The sequence below is a fragment of the Aphis gossypii genome, chromosome 3, assembly GCF_020184175.1.
Source record: "Aphis gossypii isolate Hap1 chromosome 3, ASM2018417v2, whole genome shotgun sequence".
Lineage (NCBI taxonomy): Eukaryota > Metazoa > Arthropoda > Insecta > Hemiptera > Aphididae > Aphis > Aphis gossypii.
The window spans coordinates 1,874,937-1,895,620 of NC_065532.1; the positions used below are offsets into that span (position 1 = coordinate 1,874,937).

Consider the following 20,684-nt stretch of genomic DNA (forward strand, 5'->3'; position numbering starts at 1 on the left):
TTTAAAAATTCTGAAAATCAGAATTTAAATAAAATTTTTATTACAGAAAAAGATAGGGGCGAACATGCTTATTGCTTGATGAATCACTCCGTAAATAGAAATTAATATTATCACCGATAAACTATTATACAAAATGTACAAATAAATTGTACTGATTATAGAGGTTTAATGGTTGAACAATATGTCGAAGAATATCGTTCACTGATATCATTAATATTGAATTGAATCCCACAAATACTTTTGGGTTATCGGATTTGAGCCCAATCAATATTTGTTATAGGTTGTCCGAGTTAAGTCATAACTCATAACGTTATCTTCTGAGATGTGAAGATTGACTGAGTTGGTTATTAAAAATGTGTGCGATTGTTTTACTATTTTTTTTTTTTTGAATTGTTAAAACAGTAAGTTAACTAGTTTAAAAAATATTAAAAATTATAATAGAAATAATCATTAGATGCAATAATATAAAAATATAATTGCGTTAACATTTAATAGTGGCTGATAAAAATTTAAATGCATTTAATCTTACCGAACTTTGTTGTCGCCGACTATTTTATTGCTATTATAGATAATAACGATATCATATCTATACAGACTCAATTCAAAAATATTAAGATAATAAACTATACTTAATACAAATACATAGAAGTAGCATGAATACAGTTAAATGTTATCCCATTTTCATATATTATATATTAGACATTCAGATTTCAAATGTTTTTTAAATCCTTTTGTCCACCATAATTCTTTTAATAATGCCATCATTTCTTTTCTGAATTTTACTACAAAAATAAATGAACTTATATTTTAATATTTTAAAGTTTGAGTTATTAAATGATTCAAAGATTAAAAATGCAAGTCAAAAAAATTGGATCTGAAATATAAACCAATAACATAAATTGTTATTTGTGGTTGCATAATTTTTGTGCAGTATTATTTATTTCAAACAATCAAATGTACAAAACATACAGCTATATAAGTCAAATATTATGTTAAATTTTATCTACAATTATTACACATTTGTTAAATGATGAGCCTTTAATTTAAATCTAACAACACTTCTTGAAATAATATTTTTAATTATTTATTTTTGCACTAAAAACTGGATAAAGAAAGCAGTATAAATATACTCTGAAAATGAATTAAATTATTAAAAAGGCTAAAAATGCTAAAAGTTGCACTAAAAGTTGAAAATTTTAAAGGTATTACTTTACCTATTATATATATATAAATATAAATTAAAAATTATATAGGTAATAATTGGGTGGTATTACTGGTTAGGTTATAGGTATTGTTCTAGAATAACCATCTAAAAAGAACGTATTAATCTCCTATCTGGAAATTTATTTTTCTAATCTTTAAATGTGTAATATAATTGTACAACCATTGTCAACATCTTACGTTTTGTATAAAATTAAATTCACACTATATTTACATAATGCATAAAACATGCGATCAATAATTCATACTATTTTCAAATTTGGCATTAAAAACTTTTATTTTTACGATAACTTCGTTTCTATATTTATTACTATATATAATATATATACATATATATATTATATAACAACTTATCGATGTCAAAGTATAACTAATATTTGTTTAAAAAAGAAATAAAGAGTTGTTTTTTAAAAAGCAAGAAAATAATACTTTCTTTAACATACAGTATTCACTATTCTGCAGTTTCGCTTTCCCGACGAAAGGTTAACATAAGGTTATTATCACTTATTTCGTCGTGGTCATCATAACGTCATATTGACTAACCTACTTTAAACATTTTAAATATGTACAATATTTTAATGTTTTCAAGAATATAAATGCATATTTTTATATTTTTTATACGTGCAATATGCATAATACATACAAGTACCTGTATAGAATTTACAAATTTAATTTATTTTCTAAAACTCTAAAAGTACAATATAATACATACAATATTTCATCTTTCATTTAATAAAGAAAATCGTGCAAATAATAACGTGTTAATTATTGTTAATTAGATTAATACAATCTTTTGATTATCAACTAATTGTTTTTGAAAATGATTTATAAACTTTCTAAAAATTATAAATATGTACCTATTTTTCAAGTTTTATAAAATCGAAAATAATGAAGGTAGGTATATTTGTCATTACTATTTGAATGTATTAAATATTTATTATTTAAATGATTTTCTATGTTTTTTTATTTTTTATTTAATTTATATATACAATTATAAAATGTATGATGTTATTGATTACATCTATATAAATTTTTTGTAAAATATTTAAGTCTTTGAGACTTGAGTACTAAGTAAAATCCGTTTCTAACAAGTTATTTGATTGAAAATAAAATTACACTTTCATTTAGTCATTTATAGACACATAGTTATGAAAAATGTATAGCATAATATCTAATACAGTTATATTATTGACCGTTGTGACAAATCATTAGTTTATGTCGTTCTTTGTCCGATCTTTTTATAGAATAATAAATAACCCCAGTGAAGTCGTTGAAAATAAAACTTTTTAGAATTGGTTAACATTTAAAAATAAGTATTATTTTTGCATTATATTTAATTACTTTGAAACAACAATTTTATTTTTCATTTTTGTTGAGTATAATAATTTTCAATTGTAGTTATATACATCATATTTTAGTATTCAAATCTCACGCATATCGTGTAGATACATTATAGGTGCTTACCTATAATGCCATATGGGATATAGGTACTATTTTTTATAATGTTTTAAATATAAACAGTATATTTTGTAGTTTTATTATTGACATAAATAGATATTTTTAAATTTCTCAATATTTTCAAAGGTTGTTAAATATAATGGTATGCAAAAGCTTATTTTTGCTTAATTTATGTAGGTATCATTATTAACAACAAGTACCTAACCTATGTATTATCATTACATCAGTGACCCTTGACCATAGATTTTCTAAACTTTCTAGACATACTGTATATTGTTGTACCTATTATATTAAAATTCGAATGCAAATTATAATACTCACAATAGTTTATTTATATTTTCAGATTGACAGTACTGTTATTTTTATTTTGAATCGAAAATTATCATAAACTATATGTCATCATACCATCCACATAACTGTCACATATCAGTTTTTCTTTTTATTAATATTTCCTTGATATTGGAAAATTGTTTTAGGTCATTGACAGTATAAACCAACAAAATGTACAAATATATAAATAATATAATATATGCCATTCTGATATTCAAGATAAATTATACCAGCATATGTACAGAAATATGATTTACAAATAAATCAGTAATCAAATAGTAAAACATAACTGTATAATATCCATTCGTTAAAAAACACCACATTCGTAGTATGTTTCTGCAAATTTAATTTTTTTTACGATTTAATTTAGATTGCTTCAGGCTTTTAGCATAAAATATTTCTCACAAGGATAAAAATTTATTATACAACATTTGTTCTAATTTTTACATAATTTTCGTACACAGTACTTATGAGATATTATTATCTAGACTTAAGTTGAAAACTCTCATTGAAATAAAAAAAAACTCCTCCCCTAAAATAAATAAACTATACTACGTAGCATTATAAATAATAGATTGTATTATAATAACCGTGGATAACTTGAAAACAAATGTAGTTAATAATTAATATCTAAGATTTCTAGCAAATTATAGGAACGTGTACAAAATACCTAAAAAATTATATTCTTTTCGTAATAAATTCGTAATTACCAAAAATTATGGATGATATTTACCTAGGTTTACATTGAAATTGTTATGCACAAAAATCATAATAATATAGACACTATATTATCTATATGCATAATGATAATATCGTCATAAAATTATACGTTTGCGTACTACATAATATTCTAATTTATAGTGTTAAATACGGATATAAAATACGTACAATATTTACAGGGTGGTTCTGGTTAACCTTGCATGACGACTACTCGTATATATGACTAACATAACCTAATCCTTTTTATCATTTGACTGCGAATTTATGTAAATTTAAATTTTTTAAATTTCCAAGTAGACTATATTTTTAAATATTAACTTAGATCTTGTCATTTAAGGAATGTATATTGTATAACATACTTTTATCAAATGAGAACCACTTTTTTATTGTACTTTATCATCTGACAATTTTTGAAAATGTTGATTTTCTGAGTTATTAAATATGTACATAACTATATGTAATACATATTATGTATATAATTATGTGTTAATATCTAAGTAATCCATAATAATTAATAATAAGTTAAGAAAGTAAATATAACATACCTTTTTATAGAATATTTAATAAGTTTTGCACTCAAAAGTCAAACTAACTATAGAACTCATAACACTCTTAAAATAATTAAAATTCCAAACGCCAGACCCATATAAATCAAATGAATTTTATTAAAAACACCCGAATCAACCTTTAAATATTTGGCTTAAATCGAAACACTTATGGTTTTATTCTACAAAATGTTCATCTAATGTGTCTTTTAGTATGTATTTTTGTAGCTAATTCGATTATGTAGTTAATTTTTCAATAATAATTATTGATAAATAGAATATTATGTAACTTTTTACCTTATATATATATATATATATATAAAAATTATAAAAATTTGATTTTTTTATAATGAAGATGATACCTCGGATGAGCGCGTTGATCGGTGGCACGGAAGGGGCGTGTTCGTGCGATCGCGGAGAGTGGCACTAAAATCATACCAGCGAGCGATAGTGCGGCGGCCGCGAATTAACAGTCGGCCGGAGAACACGATATACCGTCGATAACGAACAGTCGGTCGGGACGCGCATGTGACCATAACAGAAAATATCGCGCTGTTGGTTTTTATTTCTTCGTCGTTACACGATCGTTTCGTCGGTCTTAAGTCGCTCCGTATTGTGACAACGGATTTGTAGCTTGCGTAGTCATACACAGACGCACGATGCGATGTACATAATTATATCATACTTAACCATTGACGTACCTAATGCAATCACACTTTAATAAAGGTTAGTGTATAGTCCGGTAAATCTCACGACGACCGTTGTCGCATATTATACTAGTGCCGCTGGCCGCCACTGACCATATACACCGCACTGGAGCTGGAAGCAGCCACCGAGGGGACGTCATCGTTACCAAGCCAGACGCCTACGTATAAGTGAGTGCCGACTTCCGTATAACCATAATAATAATAAATATTATAGTAATCAATAAGAATAAACGAACTGTTGTTGATTATTTTTCATTTTCGTCAGTAATAATATTATGTTCTGACCAATTATTTTTCGTCTTGTTAACTTGTTTTTTTTTTATGTACATGCAAACTATGCAATAGCTGAGAGATATAAAATGTTTAATTCATCGAAAAAACGCATTTTATTTTTAAAGTTAAACTTAGCCATTTGTTAAATAGTAAACAAATATAAGTAGGAAATTCGAAAATATAATTCATACTTTTATATAAGAATCATTAAAATAAATTCATTATTAAAGGAAAAAATTTAGATGAACATGTTTGAAAAATCATTTCGTACATAATAAAGCCGCGATTTATTTTGGTTACACAAATTAAAACTCGAAAAAATTAATTAATTTTTAATTGATTGTAATAATAATAATAACAATAATATTACTTATTGATTAGTTTTTATGTAATATCATCTATAAAAACTAAATAAAATATTATTTTTGACGAAGAAAAATAGTTAACATTTTTAAATGTTGACAAAATAAAACAGATCTAAAAAAAAATTGTTTTAAAATTATTAAAATTACACAATGTTCAAAATAAAACGGTTTTAAATATATTATACGGATGATTCAGCTTAATTATGTATAAGATATAATTAATAATATGTGTAAACACAATTTTTGTGATTATAATTTATAAAATTGATAAAATGATGATGGTTAATCATACTAAGGTATTAAAAGTATAGCTAGTTATTAGGATTAAACTTTTAATTTACGTCTACATTAATATATTTTTGAGACTAGCTATTTTTATTAAGTCTAAATAAATATATATGTTTTAAATTTTAATATAATTAAAAATATGATGATTATTATTGATTAATTTTGGTTGTTACCAATTAAATATGATGTAGGTATATTTTGGTATATAAACCCTCTAAAACGTATATTTTTTTAAGTGACTTACTTTCTTTTAAAAACTTAGAATTACGGTTTAATTATTATAATTCTATGCATGTAAGTTAACAATGAATTGATTTTTATACACTTTTGAGTTTTATAAAATGTTTTTATTTCGAATAAACATAATATAAAATTAAAGCATACTATATAATATTGAAAAAATACAGAAAAAAAATTTGATCGTATTGCAATGAATGTGATAATATCTAATTATAATACTATTTAGTATTTTAAATTATCATTAATTCATTTTTTCCATTTTATGATACTAATTTAATTTTTAAAGAAAAATTTTATAATAAAAATTATAGACGTTCACTTCAAAAAGATATTACGTAGCATTATTCCAATCTAAATGAATTGATAGAAATAGGCACTAGAATATTAATCATTAACTTATGGCTAATAGATTTAACTAATCAGTAAAGACAATAGACAAACATTTGATATTAAATTAAATGATCAAATGATCAGGTATTGTTATTTATAACTATCGCACACTTTCACTAAGATCTAAATACTTATAAGGTAAAAAGACGGCTCACGTTTTGGTTGCGTTGCAATTATAATTTCATACGATATTAAAGTTTTTACTCATAATATTATAATAATAACTGAAATATAATTATTATATTTTGAATGGGAATTTTTCACATGGGAATTATGTAATGCGAGACGTTAGAACTGCCGTAATGAATACACAAGTAACTAAAAAATTATGTTAATATGATAAGTATGAACATTTAAACAAATAATAATAATAATAAACAATAGACTTTATGTAATCTCACAATACCCACTGTTATATTTAAAAAATAATGAAAAGTGAATATACATTAGATCACTATGGTTGAATATAATATAATATACTAAAATTGGTCTAGCTGTTAGCTAGAAAGTTTGAAAATCTTCAATTTATATACTTATATCGCATATTTGCGTATCATGAAAAGCAACTGTTAAGTGTTTATGATCAAAATTAATCAAATTTAATTAATAATTAATGTAATTTACCTATACTTATTACTTTAAATTTTGATCAGTCATTGTTATCTCATATATTTACATATTATATTATTATAATCTCCAATGCAATCATTTCAAACTTTCTTTCAATACTATACAGTGGTTTGTCACAAATGTAGTACAGCAATGGTGCAAACGTACTATAAAAATTATTCAATGAGCAGCCTAGGCTAACATTTTAGGAATTTATAAAATTAAAATAAACAAACTAAGTTTAATAATAATGATTTTATTGGACATTTAATAGTACATTTACATATAATTACAATAATAATGTGTATAAACTCCCAATTTACCACTGAAGATATAACCTCTTATATCGGTGAAAACAATTTCACTAGTAAGTAGTATTAATAAAAATAAACAACTATGAAATATAAACAACAAAAACGACAATACCTATGATGAATACATGAAGAAACTTATAAGTAAAGTTCATAGAATATTATAAGTTATTACTATTAAATCATTTTATTATTAGCTATTAACGAGGATATTAGGTTGATTAAATAGATTAGTACATCCAGTTAGTTTTTAAGATAAGATAGGTCATAATATTTTAAGAATCTTGTATCGATTATCTGAATTCTGAATTCTAAAAAAATATTTTATCATATTGTTACATATCTTATATAAATTATAAAGATTAAAGAGTAATGATTAATGATCAAATGTGTTAATACTTAATAGTGTAGATCCAATTATTCTGGCATAAATAAAATAAATTAGATTTTATATACATACATAATATACAATATATATACATCCATACTTCGGAATATAATTTAACGAAATTTTCTGTTTAATGAAATATTTTTGAAAATAACATTAAAATTGAAATCAAATTTATATAAATTTATCCTACACATTTTTGAAGTTTTCTATTGTAAGAATTTTACCGTTGAGACTTCGTTTAGACTGCATTAAACTATACAGAGTAATTCATAAAGCATGCTCGTAAAGAGTATTTTTTCATTTAATAATTCAAATTCTAGTTTATATTTAAAGGACATTTTTGAAAAATGTTTGTACTTCTTAAGGAATGTCTTATAACGATGTAACGGTACAATTTTCTGTTTTTCAAATGATAATTGCACCTTACTTTTTTATTGCAAATTATTTTATGGATATTAATCATTAAAATATTTATATTAAGAAAAATTGTTCTTGAAAATGATTTAAAAAAAAAATGAAATATTGAATCTAGTATACACGTATTTATTAAACTTTGATCATTTTTATAAACTAAATATTAAATATTGATAAATTAATTAATATAATTACTAACATTTTCAGAAAAAATATCAGCCAAATAATAATTTAGAGTAGAAAAGAAGGGTTCTTTTTTGAAAACAAAAGTTTGTATCCACGTAGAATACTTCTTATGTACTTAGTATAAATAATCTCAAAAATTTAAGGTTTTTAACAATATTTAAAAATTTAAAAATTAGATGTTGAATAACTTTGTATATTCTTGAAGGAAAAAAAGAAAGAGTATGCTGGATGAATCAACTATGTATTTTGTTTGATTAAATAAAATATAATGAATTTAAGTGAGTTTCAAATAAATTTCTATTTTAATTGCTATACATTATAGTAATGATGTATAAAAATAGATTGTGGACTTGGGGTTACGGTAGTGTTATACAATCTATGTATAATATAGCTACCACCAGTAATTTATATGATAATACCTAAATGTAATGGAATATAGATGATCTTCCTAATTAGAATGTTAACGGAAGACCGGAAATCTGAATACGTGATATACTATTTAATACACAGTATTTATAAAAATACTGGATTCTTGAATAGAATAATAAAATTAAATAAAAATATTTTTATCGTTAAACTTTTGACTGTTTGTTTAAAATTCTTCAATATATACCTACATAAAAAAATATAAAAAATAAACATATGAGTTAATGATTTTGATTCGACAATAAAATAATATTCTAGTAAATCTAACCGCTAATAAACTAATATAAACAAGGTACGTTAAAGTCTAAAAATACCCAATTTCTATTATAGGTTGACAAAAGAAACATCTCGTTTGATTTTGTCTCTTAATAAAACGAAGTATAATTGTATATAAATACATAGATACTCATGATATATTGTGTATCAATTAGTATAATATGGGTTACATAAAAAAAAAAAAATTAAAAACTATTTGAACTGTATAATAATATAACGGATACATAATATATTATACAAAACAAATGGGTTGTTATAAAAAGCGACGTATTGAGATTTTGACAAAAACTAAATACTTATGTATTTATCCTCAGACTATCTATTATTTACGGTGCGGTAACAACAATATAATACATCAAACAGCCGCGTATATACCTACGGGTTATTCCGTTCCTCGTAATAATAATAATTATAATCTGTTGAAAATCCGGTGACAAAAAAAAAAAAACCTAACGTAAAAAATATTACGTATTATTATGATGTATACGCCTATAAACACTAGAAAGACACACCTACATATACGCGTGTTATTTATGTTTCGGGCGATATATGGGAAAATTATTATTGATATATATTATATGTATAATGTATATATATAACGTCGGGTCTCGCGAAGACCCGATGGAAAATGTTACGTAGCGGATGATAACCGTCTTCAATATTGTCCGGCTTGTATATATAACGGTGAAAGCATTTCGACTGCAATTTTATACGAAAAATACCACCGTCGATAATTTAAATATGTACGTTTACCTACATATAATAGCGAATACAATACCGAAAAAAGAAGTGCAACCAATTGATATTTGCTAAAGATATCTTTGTGGTTGTTTTATTATTATTATTTTTATTTACTACATATAATTTTATTATTTTTGCTTATTACGCCTATATTGTAAATACACCCAACATCCCGTTCGTCCGCACGTATATGTATATTTATATTTGCGGAAATACTATACCTACGCAGTACCTATATAAGTATAGCTATACGCCCTGGTTTCGAAATATCTGCCGATAGTGGTCACCATCATTGGCCATAACAAAACAGTTTTGTTTCGGGTCGTAATTGAGTTAAAACGCCAAATGATAGCCCAGCGATTCCCAATTTTTATTTTATTACGATATATTATGTTTCTGTGGAAGGCGCAACAATAAATTATTATTATACATAGTCGGCACCTAGATACCTTTGTATTATGCAGTCTGCTGTTACACGTATAGCGTTATAACGTTATTGTGTGATTCGGTGTTTGTATAATTTAGGTGTACAATGATATGGATGATAAATATATATATATATATACATAATACATCATATATTACCTATATTATTTACATATAGTGCGTGAGAACCAAATCGATTGTTCTAATTCCTGGCTTTTGGGTCATACACTCATACGCCATTATCATATATAATATAACTATATAAGTATAGTTTATAATTCATATATGGTAAGTATCCACAGTTAAAATTGATTTCCATGATAATTAAACCGAATATATTTTATTATACAAGGATGTAGAAAAAAACGAAAACCTAGTATCTACAACTTCCAACCTATTATACCCAACTACAATTTAATATAATTCGTTTAATGATTGACAATAACATATTATAATACAAACGTCGTGCTGTGCCGTGTTGGTAAAGAAAAACGATCTATGTAATCGTGTTGTTATTATTCAATAAATCAAAAACAAAAAATTCTGTTAACGATTAACGGAAAAAAATAAAAAATAAAAATAGGAACAGTTGTTTTGACAATAAAATCTTTATATTAATATTAAAGTAGTTTTAAATTTCTTAAATATTCGTTATTCGTGTAAATTATTTTTTATTATTATTTTTATATGATATTACCATCTATTCAACAAAGAACAATAATTAAATGTGAAAAGGATAAAATATATGCAAGTGAAATTTAAGATAAAAAGCCCACCCATTGGTGACACTATTTATTTTGAATTTAGTAAATTAATGTTATGCTTATAATATTATATTAGCCATTATGAATATCGTGATATCAATTATGATTTAAGCATCTTTGAGAATTTCCCGGAATAGAAAAGAATGATAATTTTTTTAATAAGCACGTTGGGATGATGGTTATAAGTAGTTTATCGTGAAATCATTTATATATAAAAAATATAGCTTCATTCTATCATGATGCTTATCTTAGATATTTATCAAGTGTATATGCGGTTAGAAATGTAGGAAGGCGCATTAGTTAATTTCTGAATGAAATATTTTGAAATTTTTGAATTTGTTACTACATGTTTGTCATTGTAAAGTTACCAAGTATTTACACTTAAATTTAAAAAGATAATTTACAAAAATTGTACCGTATAATGACTAAACGTTACTTTAAAAATAAAATAATAACGATAATCCATATTGGAAATCACATATGATATTGATTACTCTGGAGGTTAGGATATTTGTAAAGTACTGAGATAAAAAAAAATACAAATCACATCACAGTAATCAAAAATATAACTATTTAAATGGACAATAATAAATAAAGAGGTGTAACTATGTAAGACATTTTGAGATAATACGATATAATATTATAGCTCTTTTATTATTATTTATTCATAGGTTTCGAGATAAATTTTGATTACCTTCACGGCAATAGTCGTAATTTGTACGAGGACTAAATGTAATACCAATGAGTAATTTAATGAAATTACAAGACATCACTAAATATATAGATAGGTATATAATGTTGTATCCAAAAAATATAAATTAATTTATTTGTCGCGGTAAATTGTTTTGGAAGTTTTATATAGTAAATAATATCATAAATCGCATATCATTAAAGAACATATTATTATATTATATTGTCCAATTATGATAACAGACGTATATTATGTATGTAGGCTACGTTAATGTTAGCGGTATGTCATACCCTTAACGTTAATTTAATGTTGTAAACAAAATAAAATTATGATAAATGATAATTATATATATATATATATATATATGTATATATATGTTGAAGGATGATGATTATCACTAATTCGTGTTTTAAAACGAGATGGAGTTAAAATATAGCACTTATAATATACTTTATACACATTAATAATTTTGACATATTATAGTATTGTACTATTGTACCGTACGTCTTACTCACATAATGCTGTTTATAGTGTTATAAAATATTATTAACAAATTCACTAAAATGATTAGTGAGTTATGTAGGTACTGAAGTTTTTGTTGGAACAATACGAAAATTTTTTATTAGATCGGTTCATTTCTAAAACTATTAAATACAATATTACAATTATTAATTTTGATAAAAAATAGTTAATTTGTATACATAAATAATACGTAATAATATTATACCTACTACATATTATACATACACAGGCCAGGACTTGATTGAACTAAATATCAATAAATTATAATAATACACCCCATTTGAATCATTTTTATGGGAATAATATTACGCGACATGTTTTTCGTTATAATTGAAATCGTTAAAATAAAAATTTTAATAATTATTAACTCAAATCATAAATTATACTTTTTAATATTAGTTCATAATATCATTACGTTATTTATTTAACTATTAAAATATTTGCACAAATTTGCATCATAATCGTATACTAAAATATATCCTTTATAAAATACCGACAACGTTCGATTCTTTTACAGTTAAAACGGTTTATCAGATATATATGATAGCTTTTTTCTTGACATGATATTATTTTCAAAATATTTTATCTCTTTTTAAGTTATTTATAGAAATTTAAAATGTAAAGTGTTTCAAGTAAGTTATAGTTCATTTTTATGATATTTTATTAAAAAAGTTTAAAATTTAATTTTATAGGCTTTCTCATAAGCTATTAATACGGCAATAAAAAAATATCAAAAATATATATGGTCAACATTTTTTTTTATATAAACTTATAGTTAATTTTTTGTACGTCCATATTTTGGTAGAATTAAATAATTTAATGAAAAATAATATTCATCCAAAAATTTTAGTTATTATGTTACAATTAAAAAATATTAATCGTTGGGACTTAAAACTGTACACCAAGTACACCATTTTATACAAGTATATTATTATTATTTATACTATATAATTATACAATGCAATTTTTAAAATCTTAAAAGCTAATTCTATCCTTTCAAAATCTAAGGCAAACTATTGCAGCCATTTTATGATTTGTAGCTTCATATGTATTTAAAATAGACATATTTTATCAATCCCACTGTTACACACAGTTTTTCTGTTATTGAACGCGACATAATCAGTTGGTAAAAACATCAATCATTTTAAGAAAAAATTAAAAACACTAACACCAACTAAATAATCCAAAAAGGCTTTACTATATGCATATTGTACATATCCCCATGAACGTCATTATATGTAATAATTAATAAGTAACAATACATCTTATTATAAGGATTAATGTAAAAAAAAATAATTAAATATTATTAATTAACATCTTTATGAAAATGCTAATTTTTTTTGTGAAAAAAATGTAAAAACATGTTAGAATTTTGCAATATGATTTTTTTTCTAACTGGTCCATATGTATTTTTTTCAATCTGATATACATAGATAATTACACTTTTCTAGAGTTAAAATAATATTAAAATCATAAATCCACTATGACTACTTAAGTTTATGCTTTAGTTGAATTTATTTTATCTTTATCCTGAAAAAATATTAGTGTAAACTGCATCTGTAGTAAAATATGATATAGAATAAATTATTGCAATGCAATAAAAATATATAATATTGGATTTTAAAATATAGTATCAAATATATATATATATATATAATATATATACTTTTAAAAAACCGTTAGTTTTATAATATAGTAACTAATTTTGAATACATTTTATGCAGATTATAGTATAGGTAATAATAATCGTACAGTTATTTATGAATTATATCATTATATTATAATACTAAGTATTTACTCATATATTGTATTCTAAATACAGACCATAAACTTAAATAAATCCAAAATTAATTCCTTTGGATTTTATAATATGCCTAGGCTAAAAAATAGAAGAAAATATCTGCATTTTATGTTCTTATTAGAACTATATAATAATAAAATAAATTTTTCACTTACAATTTGTTAAACATTTGAAAACCTTAATTTGAAAATTAACATTAATCATATTCAAATTCTCATTTCCTGCAATAGTTTCTTATAGTTAAAACAATATAATACCCATTTACAAGATTTAATATTCTGTTATTATTATTATTTCTGTATGTTTAATTTATTTCTTTATATTATAAGCTTAAACTTAATAATTATTTTTCCTTAAATACTAAATATATTATCTACACGATAATAGACGTAGATATACTGATACCTATTTGTTTTTTGTCTAAATTAGTAAATATTTTGTTATTTTTTCCTGAATTATTACAGTCATTCCATATATCTAACTTCCATATTTCTCAATATCGATTGCGTTATTATCCCATGTTTGAAATTCCATTTTTTGTATATCCTGTAGCCAGAGAATGTAATGTGTTGATAAGTTTAGATTTGTTTAATATGAGAGATTTATACCCATCAGATCCTTATTTTTTTTTAATTAATTAATATTTATATATATCATACAATTTGATTGTTAAATATGCATGCTAGGCATATAGTACAGCACATATCTAGGTTATTTTTAAAATCATTAAATATTCATAAAATTAATTAATTAATTACGGTTTATTAAACTACTATTTGTTTTATTTTAATAACATCAATAATTTTGTAGTGCTATTAAAATAAAATTGTATTACCATACTGCAATTGAACCTCATAGACAGCTATTTACATAAATAAATGGTACTAACAATTATTATGTATTTTGTACTCATAGGCAAGTACTGAAGTAGGTACTCACATAATATGTACCAAGTATTCATAGAAGCCTGACTAGCAAATTTAAAAAAAAATTATAAATACAAAAATAAATGTATGTGTTTTTAAATATTTTATAGATACTTAAATGCATGTATACAACAAATACCACACTATAGTTTCCATAGAACAAAATTACGTGTGCATTGATTTTTATAATACTAAGAACGAAAGTCCCGTAGATAAGAAAATATAACCTGCAGTAGCTTTCCACTATCTATATTAGCTTCGATGATTGGTAGTCCCCTCTGAAACCTTTTTATAATTATCACAAGCCAAACCCACTTTCCCTCTAAAAAGCTAGTTAATTGATTACTGATCGGTAATCTACTCTCTTATTCTATATTTACTATTACTTGATGACGTTCAATTTTTCAAAAATATTAGTTATCAATAATAATTAGAAAATATGTTAGTGTATTCTTATAATATATAGCTAGGTAATAAGTATATAAGCATATAATTTCCAAATTAAAGCTTAGCCAGAATACTTTTGAAAAAAATGCATTTAAAATATTTTTTACAGTAATTTATAGATAGGTAACTGTTAAAATATTTTAAGGGCTTAAAGTAGTATTAAAATAAAAATTAATATTACCATCACCATATGATGATGTGCAATATAATATACGTAATATAATTGACGATTAAAGCGTTATATATTATATTATTATAATGGTAGCGAAAAACTAGTTGACCAATACTTTTTGTTTTATGGCATTGTCAAACCAGTTTTTTAATAAGAAAAACGTAGTGGCGAATCATCTTTATGTCTTTATATATTATTTTTTTCAGTATTTTTTAAGTAGCTTAAAAAATTAGTGACTCAATAAGTTATATAGGTAGCTATATCAGGTGAACAGTTAATTTTTACTATCTAGCGGCAAATCATGTATTAAGTAAACCAATAAAATATATTACACATCACGGAAAAATACAATTTTGAATTCCATCTTTTAGAGTTTAGCCAAGACCTACTTATATTTACGAATGTTTTTAATGTGTAACCAAAATTAATATTTTTGGGAATTATTGCTAATCTAATAATCTATAATACTTAAAGCTAGACGAATTTTATAGCTATTGAAATAATATAAAAATATCTTCCTGATGAAATGTTACCTCATGTATGTATATTAAAAGATAACTCGATTGTAAGTTTTAAAAACCACTAAATTTATTCTAAATTACAAAATATAAATATTGACACAAAATAAATTTAATTGGAATAAAAAACACTAAGAAAATTGTTTAAGAACGTCAATCAGTAAGTGCAATTTGGGTTTGTAGCAGAAAGGTTATTTTTATTCTTAAAAATTAGATTATATATATATAAATATTGAATCAACAAAATAAACTCGCCTTATTTTTTCAAAAACATCGCATTTATTAGATTCCGAGTGGAATTGTATGTAGTTTATAACTTATAATATGTTTTACAATTATGTGTGTTTATTATTATTTTTTTTAATATGACTAGTTTTAATGGTAGAAAAACTTTTGTGATATTCAACATTGAGGGTGATATTTTGGACCGATTCTTGGTGAAGGGTTTAAAGAATAACATTTCTTATACTTTTCTTAAATTAATTGGAAAAAACTAAAAACATTTAAGGAAATATTTTTACGGTTATATTTAACACTATTAAGTATTATTATAATAGTTGTTAATGAAATGGCCTATAGTATTATTTCAGAAAACTAATAAAGTACTTTATTATTGTACAGTTTGATTGAATTCCAAAGAAAAAACTTATAGGTAATAAAAAATTTTGCAACATTGTATTAATTTGTTTATCAATAAAAAACTTTATAATGACTTAGTAAGTATGGTCTAAGAAAGTATAATTATAGCTTTAACAGTCTACTAATTTCCAAGTACAATATATTTAAAAATTCCGAGAACTAAATAAAAAGTCTTATGTACTTATCTATCTTATCTCAGGTACCTATGAGTACAATTTGAACATTATTTTGTAAAATAAAATGTCTATACGCGTATAATCTATTTATAGTATATCAATAATACATAATAATTTAAGCAGACATTTCATGTTGGTTTTTGGATTTTAAGTTTTGTTATAATATCTAAAGATTGACAAACAAGACAACGGTTCCGAGTTCCCATATTTTTTGTATGTTTAAACAGAGTAAATTTTGATTTGTGGCTAACTGACAAGCAGAAAAATAAATTAATAGCCAGCCAGTAAAATCCGAATAATACATGATTAGCGAGTATTTTATGGCCTAAGTAACACACACACACACGCACACACACCCATATATTTGTATGACATAGATATTTAGGTAGGTATGTACTCGTATATTTGTTTTCGACAACATTTTACATACGCTGTATATAAATGATAAAAAATAATTGATTCGTGTGGAATCTGCAGGACCTCAGGCCGAGACTAGCGTACTATGTACCGCTCATCGGACGTTTAAATAATAAGCATATAATGTTATAATATTGGTAGATGAAATCTGTTATTTCCCGTCTTTGTAAATTAAGCCCGTTATATACGAGTATGTTTAATAATGATCTAGAATATTTTGCTTTTTGGAGGTCTCGTGTTTAGAACAAATTATTCTGAATTTCAGGTATTTTGTGATGTTAATTTTTTTTCTGGGCGCTTGAAAAAATTAACTTCATCGTCAAAACACCAATATGGTGAATAGAAATATAATATTGATTACATAATGTGCTTGATATTAACATAATTATTAAATTGTATCATTGAAAACGTTTAAAATATATTTTTTCCAAAAATCCATCGATTTTGTTCCATATTATATGCTAATCATAGCTAAAAAAAATACAAACAAAGAATAAAAAGTATTGACAAGTCACGTACACCTATTGAGTGAAGAATTTAGCCCATAGATGGTAAGTGATGTTTGAGAGGAATAGGAAAGAACTTCGTTCTTTATAAATGGGCAAGTAGTGTTGTTGAGTCAACTACATTGGATAAAAGTTAATATCATTAAGAACTTTAATTTTAATTGCGTTGAGGAAAAAACTAGATTACAAGTTATAGTGGATAGGAATTTATACAATATTAATATGCAATGTAGATACCTATTACTCATAGTTATAGCAATATTGTAGAATATTCTTTTATTTATTAATATGTTATAGGATTTAATTAAAATGTTAAAGATTAAATGTATATTAAAATAATCTATAGAGTCAAAGAAATGGAAAGGCGATACGAAAAACAGTGCGATAAGTTTTCTTAAAAATTTAAGCATATACTTTTATAAAATAATTTATGTCGAATTTAGATGTAATAATATTACATAAATTTTATTTATTATGTACACAGAATGGAATTAAATAAAAAATGTTGATGAGATTCAATCATTTTTAGAGATTTATAATATACGTACATTACTTATGCAAATTTAAAATATTTAACGATTGTATTAATACTTATAATATAACGTAATTGTTTTTGAACGAAAACGGAATAGTATAAACTATATAAGTATTCGAAAATACAATATTTAATTGTATTCACTATAATTCTACACGTAACAACATAACTTCACAGTTTACACTATACCTATTGATAAATTTACGTTTAATACCCAAAGACTGAAATCCGTACTCATAATAATTTGTACCAACGTCTAAATTTACGTATCTTTATATTGAACGTTTTTAATAAAGATTTAGCTTAAAATTTTCAATAATTTTCATAATATTTCATTAAACTACTTAAATGGTAAATCATAATAATATTAACATAAAAAATGAAAATATCCGATGCAATAAACAATTTTATTTTAATATTTGTACAATAAATATAGGTCTCGATAGTCGACAAATAATTATAGTAGTAACTATGCACCTGCAGTAGATAATAGTACTCCCATGAACACGTGCGGTAAATCATAATTATTATTTGTAGGTATGTTTGTACATTTTTCCGAATTATGTTATACGTCATACAATTTAATTAATTCTTAAACACACATTTATTTTGTGTTACAGCCGCACATACAATATACATATTATATATATTATATTATGACGTAGGTATATGCTAATTTTCTTTGATTTCGTCTTTGCTTTATTCTTTTATTCTGATAGTGATGACTGATGAGTAACACATCAATACATTTATTCATCAGTATCCCTCAAATCAAATATTTAAGCACATTCTGACAATCGATGCAAGACAGCACAATACCGAAATTGGTGAAATTGTCCTTATGACGATGAAAAAGTGGACTTCTTGCCAAATGGGCTTATAAATTATACTTAGTGACACAATTTAAAGCTGATTGACATGATTTTAAATTATTATAATAATCTGTTTCCCCGATGCCAAAAAAAAAAAATTTGCTGCTAGTTTACGACAGACAAGACTCAGGTAGTCAAGTTAAAACTAATAAGGCGATTTTAATAAGAATTATTTTGTTTGTTATAGAAATCCAATGTACTCGAAGTGAAATTATTGCTAAAAAATATTAGAAACATTCTATTCTATTATTGTATTCGTCAATAGCTGAAGTGAACAAGTGCGAGACGGAACCATTTATTACTAGTTTAGTGATAGTAATAGGCATAAAATAATATAATTGATGTAATTGAGTGTCCAGCTGAAAACTGGTAACAGTACGGTAAAGTTTCGATTATAATAATTGTATTATGGTATGACTTTGTTAAATCTATACATCAAATTATTTAGAAAAATGTTGTGAAATTCGATATATAAATACATTATGGAAATTAAAAATTAGAACTAACAGCTTCATCTATTGTTACTCTCACTTTCGTCTATATGGCATTTGCATCACCGATATATAAAAATATTATGAAGACACAATAAAGTGGATGTTTTAATAAAACATTAATATTACTGTTGTCTGTTGATGTGCCATTTGTTTGCTTGAGTAAAAGTTTACTATAAATTATTTTATCTGATTTCTAATATACTCTATACTCAACGAATAGACTACATTAAATGATTAAATAAAAGTAACTATCCTTGTTAATATCAAAATAAAATATTCAATGAAAATTACTGAATAAAAATACAATCAAGGTATACCTACGTACCTTAAAAATCAATTGATTCCATATTTTTTCAACATAAATATACCATCTTATTTTTATAATTTTTTGAAACTCGATTGAAAACTAAACCATGATCCATTTCACTTTATAAAAATCGTAATCATGTTTTCACTAGATAGTGAAGAAATTCCATCAAAGAGCAATATTTAACTTAAGTTACTAAGTGATAAGTAATAACCTATAAGCATATTCTAAGTTCTAATATCAGGTTATTCTCTTTTCCTCTATCGATTTCTATTTTATAATTGATTTGTATTTACTATATATTAATTTATGATATTTTTACAAATTATGATGTAAACCCAATCAATTAATACACTTATATTAGCTAGCGGTATTTATATTTATAACTAACTTATATAAATATATATTTATATATTTGGAAAGAGTGTATTCAAGACAATGGAAAATAATTTCTAACTCATCATCATGTATGTTTGAAAAAAATCGTCTTTAATTTGTTCATTATCTAAAATATTAATGTACCTATGTAAAATTAATTTTATGTGAAATTAAAGCCACCAAATTATAATTATCTAGTTTT

General features: G+C 23.9%; 1 protein-coding gene across 1 annotated transcript in view; it reads left to right on the forward strand.

Annotated features, from left to right (window-relative positions):
- Positions 1 to 4,703: 4,703 nt before the first annotated feature.
- LOC114121215 (uncharacterized) overlaps positions 4,704 to 20,684 on the forward strand; it is a 49,657-nt gene continuing 33,676 nt past the window's right edge. Inside the window, exon 1 of the mRNA XM_050204478.1 lies at positions 4,704 to 5,149. The gene's annotated coding sequence lies outside the window, so the exon portion shown is untranslated. The remainder of the gene's footprint in view (positions 5,150 to 20,684) is intronic.